This window comes from Carlito syrichta, unplaced genomic scaffold (assembly GCF_000164805.1).
Source record: "Carlito syrichta isolate Samal-C Ts95f unplaced genomic scaffold, Tarsius_syrichta-2.0.1 Scaffold302462, whole genome shotgun sequence".
NCBI classification, from domain to species: Eukaryota; Metazoa; Chordata; class Mammalia; order Primates; family Tarsiidae; genus Carlito; species Carlito syrichta.
The window spans coordinates 82801-97361 of NW_007246558.1; the positions used below are offsets into that span (position 1 = coordinate 82801).

A 14561-nucleotide genomic window follows, 5' to 3' on the forward strand; every position below is an offset into this window, starting at 1 on the left:
CCCTTCTAGCTTGTAGTGTTTCTGCCAATAGGTCTGCTGCTATTCTGATTGGTTTTCCCTGGTAAGTGGTCTGACCTTTCTCTCCTGCTGCCTTTGGAATTTTTTCTTTTGTACCTAGTTTGTGTAAGCAAATTACTATTGTCTAGGAGTTGATTTTCTCATTTGCTGTCTTGTGGGGGTTCCTTGTATCTCTTGTGCTTGGCTGGTCACATTTCTGGTGAGATGGGGAAAGTTTTCTTGGATTATCTCTTAGAATACTTGCTCCAAGTTGTTCTCCATTTCCCTTTCTTCTTCTGGGATACCAATCAGGCATAGGTTTGACCTCAATATACTCGCACATCTCTTTTAGGCTTTGTTCTTTCTTTTGGAGTCTTCTTTCTATATTTTTTACAGATTGGGTTAATTCCATTTTCTGATCTTCAGGTTCTGAGATTCTTTCTTCAGCTAGATTAATTCTCTTTTCCATGTTTGTCATCTTGTTATTTATTTATTGGATGACATTTTTTATTGCCCAAATCTCTGTTACAAGTTCTTTCAGTGTTGCATCTTGTCTTTCTTGAATCTTATTCACTCTTTCCGTCCATTCCCTAATCCCTGTCATATTCTGGGATCAGTAGTTGGTGACTTTCATTGTTTGAGCTCCAAGGTCTGATTTTGTCAGTTTTCTCTTTGTTATACTTGCAATTATCTGTGGTCTTCTTTTGGTTTTTCCTCTTTTAAGACAGATCTCTTGATTTTCTCTTTAGTTCTGTTATTCAGTGTCAGTGTCAGTGGGAGAGGCTTTCCATTCTGGTGTTTGCTCAGCTCTCTATTCTTCCCTGATCTGGGCTTTGGCTTTGTTCTATTTTGAAATAGAACTGTGGGTGAGAATCTTTGCCGTCTCTTGTAGTTTTTGAAAGTCAAATAAGGTAGGGCATGGGGCACCAGGATTCAGAAAGTACTTGCAAATTACAATGTTCACTTATTGTGGTATGTATTCCTTAAGAGCCACGCCCCCCCCACTCTATATGATGATGCAAAGCAGAAATCAATGCAAAAAACAATTGAACACACACACAGACATACGCTCACACCCCCAAACAAACTGGCATAGCAACAAAGTGAATAAAAACAAACAACTACAACAAAAAACCAAGAACACTGAACACATGCCTACACACCTAGCGCAAAGTGAATGGAGAAGAAAAACAGAAAGACTAGGGGTAAAAAAGGAATTCACATTGAACCCTCACACATATATTGACACACACATTAAGGTATTAAAAAACAGAAATAAACAGAAGAACAAAAGAGCAAAAATGAACCAACAGCAACAACAAAATTGAAAGATAAACACCCAATCATTCACATTCACACTTAAACAGAAAACAGAAAAAAAAAAGAAGAAAGAAACAGAAAAATAAAAGAAAAATAGAAAAAGAATTGGAGGATGCACATCAAACCCTCACATACACATTTATACACAAAGGAAAAATATTTAAAAAAACAAAAGAACTAATAAACAAATAGGCAAAAAAATTTTTAAAATTTTTGAAAAAGTTATAAAAAGACCTGCCCTCTTGTGGCAGGCTCTGCACTTGTTCCACAAATCTGGTCTCTCCTGCAGAGCTTTCACTTCTTTCACTCTCTCCCCATTGTCTAGAGCAGGGATGGAGGAGGGGCAGTGGAGGTGGAGTGGGCTGCAGTTCTTCCCTACCACTCTCGTATGTTCAGGGAGATCTTTTCCAGTGGGGAGGTGCAGGATTGTCCCTTCCTTAGGTGTGTACTCATGGGGGGTGCCCCAGTCAGGCCTGTCCTGGAATGGAGTTTTCCTATTGCAAATGATGTCCAGGATCTGCCTGGGTTGTCCCTCTCAGTTGTGGCCCAGCTCTGTGGGTCTGACATTCAGAGGATTGCTCAGAGGAGGGGGTTTGGGTCTGTCCCAGATTCACCACTGATCTCTTTGGAGTTCTTCCTCATCCTTTTCTGGCCATGCCCTTAGTCCTGCAGCTGGATCAGGGACTAGCACTTGTCAGGTCCCTCCAAAGTCTGTGCTTTCTGGATATTCCTTCTGGGTCATGATTAACCCCCTGGTTAGTTGATCCTCCAGTCACAGAGATAAGGTCTGTTACTCTGTGGTGAGCAAGTCAGAGCACTTTCTTGCCCCACCTTCAAGATGGTGGTGAGGTGCCTCTTTTGTCCTCTTTGGGGGGACTCTGCCTCTGGTCTCCTGCACTCCCTGCTGCCAGTGCCTAGCCATGCCATGAAGTGTCGAGGTAAAGCCTGGAGCTGGCAGTCTCTCCTTCTGCAGTGATGAGGCAGAGCCTGGGGAGGTAGTCTCTCCCCACTGCCTCTTTACAGGAAAGCTTTTATCTGTTTTAAAAAAATGGCACTCAGCTTCTGCAACCTGGGAAGAGCCAGGAACCAAGCAGAGAAGTTGCAGCACCAGCTGTTGCACCAGGGCCCTGGCCACTTGCTCATGAGCCCCAGCTTAGTCAGTTTCTCCCAGTATTTTCTTCCCAGGAAGGGCTTTGTTGATTTTTCTAAAAATAGGGCTCAGCTTCTGCATCCTGGGAATCACTAGGGTCCAAGCCTAGCAGCTGTGGCACCAGCTGCTGCATCAGGAAAGCCCTGGCCACAAGCTCCCTAGCTCTCACTCAGTCAGCCTCTCATGCCCACTCACTTACCAGCATGTACACAAAATTTTCCATACACTCACTCCTCACTCACTCACTCACTCACTCACACCAGGTCTTGCACAGTCTGACTGGCTTGGCTGCCATCTTCCTGACCTCCCTCAAAGTATCATGCTTTATGTGATCTTTTGAGACTTTTATTTCCTCCCCAAATTATAATTGGATGCAATGCTATGTATATTTCAATCAGACTATGTGTATTCATACCATCATTTAAACATTTTCTACTTTTGGTGATTTTTTTTTTCTTCTTACTATATTATCTACAGAGAGAGGTGTGTTAAAAATCTCTCATTCAGATTATGGGTGTGTCTACTTCACACAATTTTTTGTTTTATGTACTTTTAGGTTATATGATCATATAAATGCAGATTTAAAATTGACATTATTTTCCAAAGGAAAATGAACCTCTTACCATTAAGAAATATCTCTTTTTAAAATCTCTGGTCATTTTTTTGTCATAAAGTCTGCATTATTTGAAATCCATATTATTTGACACACATATAGCAATATTAGCTAGAAAAAGAAGACCAAAAACAAGACAAAAGATGTAAACAGACATTTTACAGATAAAGGCAAATAGCCTTTATACATATGAAAAATCTTAACCTCACTTCTAAAAGTAATGCAAATAGAAATTCCACTGAGATATCTTTTCTCATCTATGATACTTTAAATAATTCAAAAATTTGCAAAACAGTTTGTTGGTGAGACTGTGAAGAAATAAGCATTCACACATGACAGGTGTTAATCTAAAAAGCTACAGTACAACACCTAGGGTGAGGGATTTGGCAATATCTACCAAGATTGCATATGTATTTATTCTTTGATCCAGAGTCCATGAGTCTGTCCTGAGAGTACTTCTTGAGAAATACAAAGAAAATATGTGAAAAGTTATGTATTGCAGAATCACTTGCTATAGCAAAAGATTAGAAACAAGCCAAGCCTCCTTTAATAGATGCCTGATTAAATAAACTCGAGTAGATCACCAAAATGGAGTGCTACACAGCTGTTGAAATGGAAATGAAGAGGATCTCATGAATGGATGGTTAGTGATGTCTAGGATATATTATTAAGGGTAAAATGTAAAAGCAAGTCATAGTCTTTTATTTATATTGTAGGTTAAAGTAAATAAGTAAATATATTAGGGTTTTTTGTAAAAGAACAAAATGTAAAATCTAAAAAAATTCCTGTAACTTAAATTCAAATTAGAAATGTCAATAGAAATTTGTAATTAAAACAAGCAAAGCATTTCCAACCTCTGCCACTGAATATGCTTGTAAACAATAACCCCTGAGTAGCAATGAGCACACCTAGTGTTTGAATCTTGGTTCTAATATCATTATCCATTGAAGGCAACCTATGCTTTTTGGAGAAATGACTAGTTTCACATCTGAGTTGAAGAAAAACAAGGTGGTCCCAGGACATCTTGTTGTGCCACAAAGTAAGGAATTACTCAAAAACCAATAACAATATGTCTAAGGGACATAAAAGTCAGTTCAAAGAGACTCTCATTGAGTAAGTTTGGGACAATGTGAACATAAAGAATAATGGCTATAATTGATTACAATGCATGAAATGAACAAGTGATTATGGTAGAGTGGATAGAGGAGAGGCAAGGGGAAAGTCTGATTCTATTACAGAGGAATGCTGGTTAATAAATGTAGAAAAAGTGATAATATTAAAAAATCACTATTTTTCAATTTTCAATAAGATAAACAATTCACTTATTCAGGAAAGCATCAGCATCAATGTTAAAGCCATTAGATGAACGGTTGTTTGGAAGCAGGATAGCCACAAATGGTTGAAGTATCACCTTGTAGATTAAATACTACTGCAGTATTGCAAATGGAAACGTGAGCTTTTACAATAGGAAGATCTAGTGGTTACCACTGCAACCAAATGAACAAAATGTTAATGTCACTGATTCTGAAATGCAAAAAACCCCATACCTGTGAGGTATTCTTGCCAAAAGTTTTTCCCTTGAATCCATTCAAGTGTTGTGGCATAATTTTCAACTAAAAGCAAAATTCAATAACACCATGAGGAAACAATTGGACAATATAGAATATGAGATGTTCTCAAACACAATTGGTTTCAACTTTTCAAAACTTCAATGGAAAAGTAAAGAAACAAAGAGAGAGAAGGTTGAGAGAATGTTCTATGATAATCAAGTCAGTGCCTGAAACTTATTGGATTTAAGTTGCTATAATAAGCATTTTGGGTACAATTGGGGGCATTTGAAAATGGACTAGAAGTAAAAATGCTTGAAAATGTTATTGAATTGGAATTATTGTTTATTCTCTGAAGTATAGTAAACAATAAATTGCAATGAAGTTATTCTTAGGAAATATATGATGAAATATGTATATGTAAAGTATATGTAAAGTATCATGATGTCTGCAACTTCATATAGTTGGAGAATATTTGGAGAGAGAGAGAATGAGAACAGGAAGGAAGAAAAGGAGAGAAAAGGAAGAAAAGAAGAGGCTCAGAGGAAGAGGGAGAGAGAGTTGGGGGGGCAACAGAGGGATAGAGGGAGTTGGGGGAACAGACATGGTAAAATGTTTTTAGTTCTTGATTCTAGTTGGTGCATATATAGGTTCATTTTATTATTCTTCCAACTTTTATGTATATCTCATAATAAAACTGAGGAGACAAAAGGATACCGCTGAGAAAGAAAACACACTCACACAGTCATGCTATAAATAATGGCTGTATACTTGAATTATATCCCAGATTCCACATGCTAGAGACTACTTTGGTACACAAAGTGTTGTCTAAGAATTGGCAGCATCAGCCGCATCTTGGAATTTATTAAAAATGCAAAATTTCAGGCCCTACCCCGTATCTTCTGAATCAAAACCAGCATTTTAACAACATCTCCAGGTGTGATTTATTTGCCTATGAAGTTTTGAGAAATACTGTTGTATAAGACAAAATGACAATTGAATTCTAAGTGAAACACAAGTAATTGTCCAATTGCTTTCTTAATGTTGTAGTTGTGATGATCTAAATTTACACTGTCTTTGTAAACTTAAACAGTAGGACATAATACATCCTTGGATCTTTTTTTTCCTTCCCCTGAGGAACATAAGATAATTGCTCCATAATTATATTTGTCTCAAAGTAGGTAGTCTATTCGTCAATAAACAATAAGCCTGCAAGCAAGGATTCTGATTGGCTTCTGCTCCATCTACTTCTGTATTTCCTTTTGTCAGATACAATTTCAAGAAAATAAAGGGGCTTCCTCAAAGGGAGAAAGCAAATGTCCACAGGAATCTGTTTTGGATTTCCTCTGCCAGCTTGGTATTTGCAGCCTGCATTTGAACATCTCTGTTTTACCTGAAGTAGAGAGCTGACCAGCAGAAATGACGTGTAAACCAGCAAAACCCCTGCTTTAAAAAGAAGGTTAGATGATGGCTACAGAAACCCAGAGCCTCAAAAAGATTTTTCTCAAATTCTGGTTTATAAGAACTTGTAATTCTGTTGTCCCTCATCCACCTGAGGAGAAATATTTTATCACCTCCCTCTTCAAGATCCATTTGCCCTAAGATGTATAATCTAGGTTTTCCAATGCCATAAAACTTCTTAGGTAGAAAAATATCTACGTCATTTCAAGATAACCAGCACCACCATTGTCTTTTTTTCTGTTATTTCTGATCTACACATGATTCTACACAATTTGGTGCATCAAGGCAAGAAGCAGGAGAAGTCTTCATCCCTTGAGTCATTTATCTCCAGATATGAATGGTCCAGTTACTGATGTTTTCTGTGCCTCTCACACTTCATATAAACCACCCAGTCTTCCCAGGAGACTTGTACAATAGCTGCCTTACACAGGTAATAAGGCTGACAAATAGCTCCCTGTTCCTGACATGTTTGAATGCAATTAAGAAGTGATAGCTTGTGTGAGCACTGCTTATGCTCTGGGATTCGGTGGTGAATAAACTCTAGATACTTTGATTCACATCTCTCCTTTCTTTCAGCTTTTTGTCTTAATCTGGCTGTGGTTTTCTAAGGGGTCTTCATGTGAATTATGCCCAGGGCAGTTAACTCTTCCCTTGATCTCACTGCAAAAGGAAATTGTTGAGACGGGACTTGATGTGTCTTCTCAGTGAACAACTTTGGAGCCAGTTTATTCCTCCAGCTTCCCTACTTTGTAACACATACAGACGGTACCACCTGTTATTTCCCTGGAAAGAAAGCAGGGTGGGTTATACCTGCTCCCCCAAGTTTTTCATTTTCCTTTTTCTACAATCATTATTGGTTCTTTGACCTTGTAAGGCACCCCCTTCTGGATTGAAAGCCTTTGCCATCCCGTGTGAATGTAAACAATTGATTTATGCACACAAAAATCATAGTATAGCAAAGCAAGATGGAAGTTTCAGATTCAAGGACTGGATTTCTCACTATCCTTATGAATTTTGGAAATTTAATTTCCCAGAACCCCAATTTTCTCATTTTTAAACTGAGTTGGTTGTTATTTTCTGGCCTGTTTCCCAAGGATATATTGAGGAGCCAATGTACTTGAAGTTAGACTATTCTTTTATATTTCTTATTTTGAGATAATTATAGATTCACATGTAAGAAATAATAGAGATCCTCTATATCCTCACCTAGTTTTTCCCAGTGGTGATTCTTGAACAAGTAAAGTATAATATCACAACTAGTAAATTGACATTGCTATAAATTTTTTTCAGACTTTACTAATTTTACATGTATTCATTTGTGCACAGGTGTGTATTTAGTTCTGTTTTAATTTTCCAGAGATGCTGTAACAAAGCACAACAAACTGAGTGACTTAAAAGAAATTTATTTTATCTAGTTCTGGAGACTTGAAGTCCAAACTCAAGGTGCTGATAGGGCCATATCCCTTCCAAATCCTCTAGAGAAGGTCACTTCCTTGCCTCTTCCAGCTGCCATGTGTTTCTTGGCTATGGCAACATAGCTCCAGTCTCTACCTCTGTCATGAGACAGTTCTTCTCTGTGTGTGTGTCTTTGTATCATCTTCCTTCTTTGTGTATGTGGCCAAATTTCTCTTCTTATTTATTTATTTATTTTTTGAGTTAGAGTCTCACTCTTGTTGCCAGGCTGAAGTGCAGTGGCACGTTCCCAGCCACCACAATCTCAACCTGCTGAACTTAGGCAATCCTTCTGCCTTAGCCTTCCAAGCAGAAAGTTCTCTTCTTATAAGGACACCAGTCATAGTGGATTAGGGGATATTACTACTCCAGTTTGGCTCCTCTTAACCAACTGCAGCAACGCTATTTTTAGATAAGGCCACATTCTAGAGGTACTGGGGGTGAGAACTTCAACATATCTTTTTGGAGAACGCAATTCAACTGATGAAAAATTCTATGCTATTTTATTACACATGTAGATCCATGTTCCTACCATTACACTCAATATAAAGAGCAGTTTCATCATGACAAAAAACCGTTTTATAACTATAGATACCTTCTTCTCTCCTATTTGCCTACTCCTAAAAATCTTTGGAATACCTCTCAGATGTTCTCCATGTCCATAATTCTGTCATTTGAAGAATGTTATATAAATAGGATAACAGACCCTTTTGTAAACCTCAAGCTTTGCGTTTACACAGATGGCAGTGTTGTTGGATGCACATGTAGATTTTCTACACTATCAAATGGCAAAAGTTTTAGAGTTTGGTTTTTGCCAGTTATTTTTTTCTTGGCTTTTTGTTGGCCTATGTAAAATGTTGGTCAGCACTTTCTTCTTCCTTATCTTCTTTACCAAGGGAGAGTTGGGGACCATGGAAAATGTTTACTCTCTGGTGAGTGGACTGAGACTCCTTCATGATAGACCTGGGCTTATTTGCAACAGAAACTCATAATTCCAACAAGCAGGAGAGTTGCAAATCTTAAGACATGAAAGATCATAAAATTCCCAAGGGCTATGGATAGCAAAATGCATAATGTACCAGCAAATGAATTCCACAGTGTTATTGTTATATAGGAATATGAAAGTCATTTAGTCCATTTTCTCACTTTTGCAAAGGATGTCTTACACAGGCACAGATAAGACACATTCTGCTGTGCTATAGTTAGTTGTTCTCCAGACTGTACTTGGGAGGTAGACATGTTCTGAAAATGTTGAATGCCCTTTTCTTAGGTTCCGCCCCCCGTGTTGTTCTTTCACGTGATTTGCCTGTTCTGACTTACTACTAGCATCTTTTCCCTGAATTAGGACAGTTCACATATATTTGCCTTATCTCTAGGAATTAAAATATAATTAGAAGCCATATAGTGTACTTATCCTAGATTCATAATTTCTAAGCATTAGGCATCAAATTATTTTCTAAAGGGAAAGCACTAAGGCAATTTTTGGATGCCTCTGAATGATCATTCATTGTGGTTCAGAATTGCCAAACTACTTCTTTATTGGAGAGGAAGTGGGACCTCTCTCAAAGCATCTTCATTGTCTGACACCACAGTTATTTTTGTCCCTTACAAATATTATAGCAATTTAGCAATCTATAGATTTGACTTTTTTCCATAAATATATTGCCTGTTAGATGCATAATTCAAATTCACACACAGACGGTGAGATGTTTGCTTAGCAAGAGCTATAATTTAAACGTAACCTCTGTAGAAAGCCATACAGCAGCGCCTGTGTGTAAAGTGTAATTTAGCCTGTAGAAGCAATCTTCCCCTCTACCGTTCTAATATGCTAGCTTGTTTGCTAAATAATCATTGTAACATTTTTCTCAAAGCAGTAGTTTTATGTATTTTTTCCCCACCACTCATAAATGTTGCCAAGGTAAATGAGAGTTCTTTGGAAACTGTTACTGTCATGTAGTTTTCATTTGAAAATGTCACAATAAAGCAATGTTCTTTGATGCCAAAAGCATGGAACATTAGAACATGATAAACATCGTACCTAAATGTAATAAAATAACATAGCATAATGGCTTGCTTTCCGGTTAAAATGAGAGGCTTTTTGTTGTTGTTATTCTAAAGGGTCTGATTGAGGAACAGAGCAGGAAGTAATATGGAATGTGTGAAGACCATCAAGGTGAGAGTTTAGAGAAAATTATTATTATTTGCAGCTTGGGCCAAATGGAAAGGAAGAGAAATTTGGGAGACAAATGTACTCCAAATAAGTGAAATGGAGATTACAGTCCAAAATATGCCATTAACACCAAATTACAAAAGTCTTTCCAAGAGCCAGGCAGAGAGGCACAAAGTAAAAGCAAAGTTTTAAAGGGGTAATTTAAAAAGTCAGGAGAGTATATAAGTACACAAAAGAAGAAGAAAGATGCAGAGACAACCAGGTAGGGAAAATACATCAATTTCCAAATGCATATTTGATATATTTTCCTTGTCCTGCTTACTACAATGTTAGTGAATATCAAGCCTAATATTTTGTGTCCTAAAAATGGCTGAACAGTAACATTTGAAAAATCTGAGTGGTTTTATTACTTTTTGCACTTTTTGTCTTTTAAAATTATGACAATTTCTAAATTATGAGATTGGCAATTTGAGTCCATTAAAGAGACCATAGAAATGGCATCACTGATGAGATGAGGGAAGTTTTCTTGAATAATTCCATGAAATGTTTGTTCCAGGGTGGTCTCTGTCTCTCTTTCTGCCTCAGGAAGTCCAATTACTCTTAGGTTCGGTCTCTTGAAGTAATTGCTCATCTCTTGAAGGTTTTGTTCTGTCTTTTTAAGTTTCTTTTCTATGTTCTTAATAGTTTGGGTTAGTTCTGTATTTTGGTCCTCAAGCTCTGAGATTCTTTCTTCTGCTTGACTAATTCTGCTTTCCATGCTTATCAGTTTGTTATTTATTTCATTCATAGTATTCTTTACTATTGTTATCTCAGTTATCAACTCCTTCCTAGTTTCCTCTTGTCTCTCCTCAATTCTTTTTAATATCTTGATATCTGGGTTTGTAGTTTGAGACTAGTCATTCTGGGGGCTCTTCATTGTTTGCATTCCAAAGTCTGTTTTCTCAGTGTCTGCCCTCCCAGGGGTCTGTGAGAGACCCATATTCTTCTTTTGGTTTTTCTTCATTTGTGTAGATTTTTTCCTCCCCTTTCCCTCCTCTTCTTTAATTCTGTTTTTCAGAGAAGGTGGGGTTGCTTTTACTTCTTTTTGTTCAATCTCCTGTTCTTCCTTATGAGGATCCTTGGCTTTGTTCACTTTTAAGACTGGACTGTGGGTTGGGGACTGAACTTTTTGCAGTTTTGAGATTTAATTGAGGGGGAAGCTGTGATTCAGAATCTATCTGCAGATCCCAGTATCCACCGACAGTTGTATGGGGACTCTGGAACCCACTTCTCACTGCCTTACAATCTGTCCATGCAGTGGGGTTTAGGTTTGCTCCCTGGAACAAAAGGAGGTTAAAAAAAAAGGAAAATAATGGGAGAAGGGGGGGGATCAAGAGGAAGTTGGAGAGGGAGAAGAGTAAGGGGGGAAACAGACATACATACCAATGAAAAAATGAAAAGAGACACAAGGCCAGAAAAGAGTAAAAAACAGGCAAACAAAGAAAATTCCCTAAAGCATACCGGTAATCACAAAAAGATAGTCCAATGAAATCATGCCGTGTGATGTGTTCTTCCCCAATACAAAGGTAGTCTAAATCTAAAAGCAAACAAAAGTGAGCAAAACAAAAAGTCAAAACAATAAAGTGAAAAATCAAAATAAGAAACCAGACTAGCTCTGGGGTCTTTCCCGAGTATCTACAGTCTCTTCAGCTCTGACCTCTAACCCCTCCCTTTTGCTCTCATTGCAGGCAAACAGGGCTATTCATAGTTAGGGCAGTTCCCTTGGCTTGCTGCGTGACAGGTCTGCCACACAGAACTGAGTTATCAGTGTCTGATTCAGCATAGAGGAGGGGCTTCTGTTTCCTGTTTTGGCAAGGTTACCTTAGATAAAGGACTTTGGCAATGACTCAGGGTATAAAATAAATGTGGAAAAGACAATCGCATTTCTTTACACCAATAATAAACAAACAGAAATCCAAATAAAAAGCACAATTCCATTCACAATAGCCACAAAAAAAAAATGAAATACCTTGGCATCTTCCTAACCAGAGATGTGAAAAACCTTTACAATGAAAACTATAAAACACTGCTCAAAGAAATCAAAGATGACACAAACAAGTGGAAAAATATCCCTTGCTCATGGATTGGAAGAATTAACAATGTTAAGATGTCCATCTTACCTAAGGCAATCTACAGATTTAACACAATACCCATCAAATTACCAGCAACATTCTTCTCAGATTTAGAAAAAACAATACAGGAATTTATATGGAAACAGAAATGACCAAGAATAGCCAGAACAATCCTCAGCAAACAAAACAAAACAAAACAAAACAAAACAAAACAAAGCAGGAAGTATCACACTACCAGACTTTAAACTTTACTATAAAACTACAAGCATCAAAACAGCTTGGTACTGGTACAAGAACAGGCATATAAACCAATGGAATAGAATTGAGATTCCAGAAGCAAAACCTCAATTTCTTAACCAACTCATCTTTGACAAAGCCTCCACCTCACACCACTGGGGAGAGGAGAACCTATTCAGTAAATGGTGCTGGGGAAACTGACTGACCACATGCAGAAGATTCAAACAGGACCCCTATCTATCCCCATACACAAAAATTAACTCTAAATGGATCAGAGACCTAAATATAAAACCTCAAACCATAAGAACTTTAGAAAATGCAGGACACACCCTTATGGAAGTTGGAACTGGCATCCAATTCCTGAGAAAAACCTGAAATGCACAGGCCATAAGAGATAAGATAGACAAGTGGGACCTCATTAAACTGACAAGCTTCTGCAAAGCCAAAGAAACCATCAAGAGAGCAGGGAGACAGCCCACAGACTGGGAAAAAGTATTTGCCAACTCCTTGTCTGGCAAAGGCCTAACATCAAGGATCTACAAGGAACTCAAACATGATAAAAAGAAGAAAACCAAACAACCCCTTTACAAATTGGGCAAAAGATATGAACAGACACTTCTCAAAAGAAGACATATGAGCGGCCATCAGATACATGAAGAAATGTTCAACCTCACTAGTCATCAAGGAGATGCAAATTAAAATCACACTGAGATACCACCTAACTCCAGTCACAATGGCCATTGTCAATAACTCAAAAATAACAGATGCTGGAGAGGATGTGGCGAAAAGGGAACACCTCTATGCTATTGGTGGGAGTGTAAATTAGTACAGCCTCTGTGGAAATCAGTGTGGTGATTCCTAAAAGCTCTAAAAATCTACCTTCCATATGACCCCGTAATCCCCCTAACTGGGATTATACCCTGAAGAACTCAAATCACTCTATAAAAAAGATACCTGCACATATATGCTTATCACAGCATTGTTCACAATAGCAAGAACCTGGAACCAATCATGCTGCCCATCAAAAGAGGACTGGATTAAAAAAATGTGGTACATATACACAGTGGAATATTACGCAGTCATAAAAAAGAACAAAATCATTAATTTTGCAACAACCTGGATGGAATTAGAGTTTATAATATTGAGTGATCTCTCACAGAAACAAGGATCTGAGTATCACATGTTCTCACTCATAAGTGGACCTTGAACAATTATCATAATGCTATAAGAAAAGGATTGATAGTGGCAGGAAACTATGGGGGGGCAGGGAGGGGAAGGGAGGTGGGATTAATGGTAGTCAATATCTGTCTGGGGATGGGGGGGGACACGCCTTATCAACAAGGGTACCTACTCAATGAATATTTGTATACCTAACCCTTAACTGTACCTCATAATTTTAAAATAAAAAAATACTAAAAAAATTAAATGTGCAAGGAATAAAAAAAGAAATGGCAAACAAATGATATTATGGAATAGTGATATGTGAAATTCTAGTTGCACTCCTTCCACATATTTGAAGGCATAATTATTGTCTTATAGAAAGATAATGGAAACAATTTGCAATATTCTCATTCTTCAAAAGTTATCAAAGTTGGGAATGGTGGCTCAGGTCTGAAGTCCCAGGTACTCAGCAAGGCTGAGTTGGGAGGATTGCTTGAGCCCAGGTGTTCAAGGCCAGCTTGGACAATATAGTAAGATCTCATCTAAAATATAAAATGACAGTTTTTTGATTGAGTCCTATGCCAATCACTATGCTGAGCACTAGGCATTCAAAAATAAAGAATTTTGCTTCTTGCTTTGGAGGATCCGATATTCGGCAACTTCATAATGGCAGCTTCCAGGGAAGTTCACAGTGACTTATTTTCCCTTCTGCATACTTCCGTGTCTAATGTTGTTCAACTGAACACTCTTCTTCCAACCATTAGTCATCATTTCATGAACTATAAAAAGTTAACCTCTTCCTAGTATAGTGCTCTTTAATTCTGATTACTCCTCTTAGACTTTCCTTACACACATCATCGTGTGCTACAATCGCTTTCAAACAACAGTCACCACTATATGAACCTTTCAGCCTTTGAGGAATTTTAAAAGAATAGGCCTCCTGCTTTCAAGCCAAATTTAAAGGAAAATTTCAAAAATGTTTCAAGCAACAACAATATTTCCAGAAAAATTACATTCATAATTGTTACTTTGAAGGAAAAAAATATTCATTTAGATGTCAGTGTTCTGATATGCTTCTTTTTTTAAAAAGAGTCTCAAAAAAAGTCTCATTACTTTGATCACATTTTTGTACATGTGATTACATATTGAAAATTCAATGATAGGTCAATATTCACCATTAACATATTTTAGCTTAAGATTGTCTCTTATCTAGTAGTTAATGAGAAAACCAAAGCATAAGAAAAAAATCATGAACTTTACTTGTGGAACTTTAACTTACTGGGTCCTAAAAGTCATTATTGTGGAATCTACAGTATAATGCCTCCCCACCTTTTTAAATGTA

General features: G+C 37.5%; 1 pseudogene; it reads right to left on the reverse strand.

Annotated features, from left to right (window-relative positions):
• Positions 1 to 14561, reverse strand: part of LOC103259088 — a 116759-nt pseudogene that overhangs the window by 64833 nt on the left and 37365 nt on the right.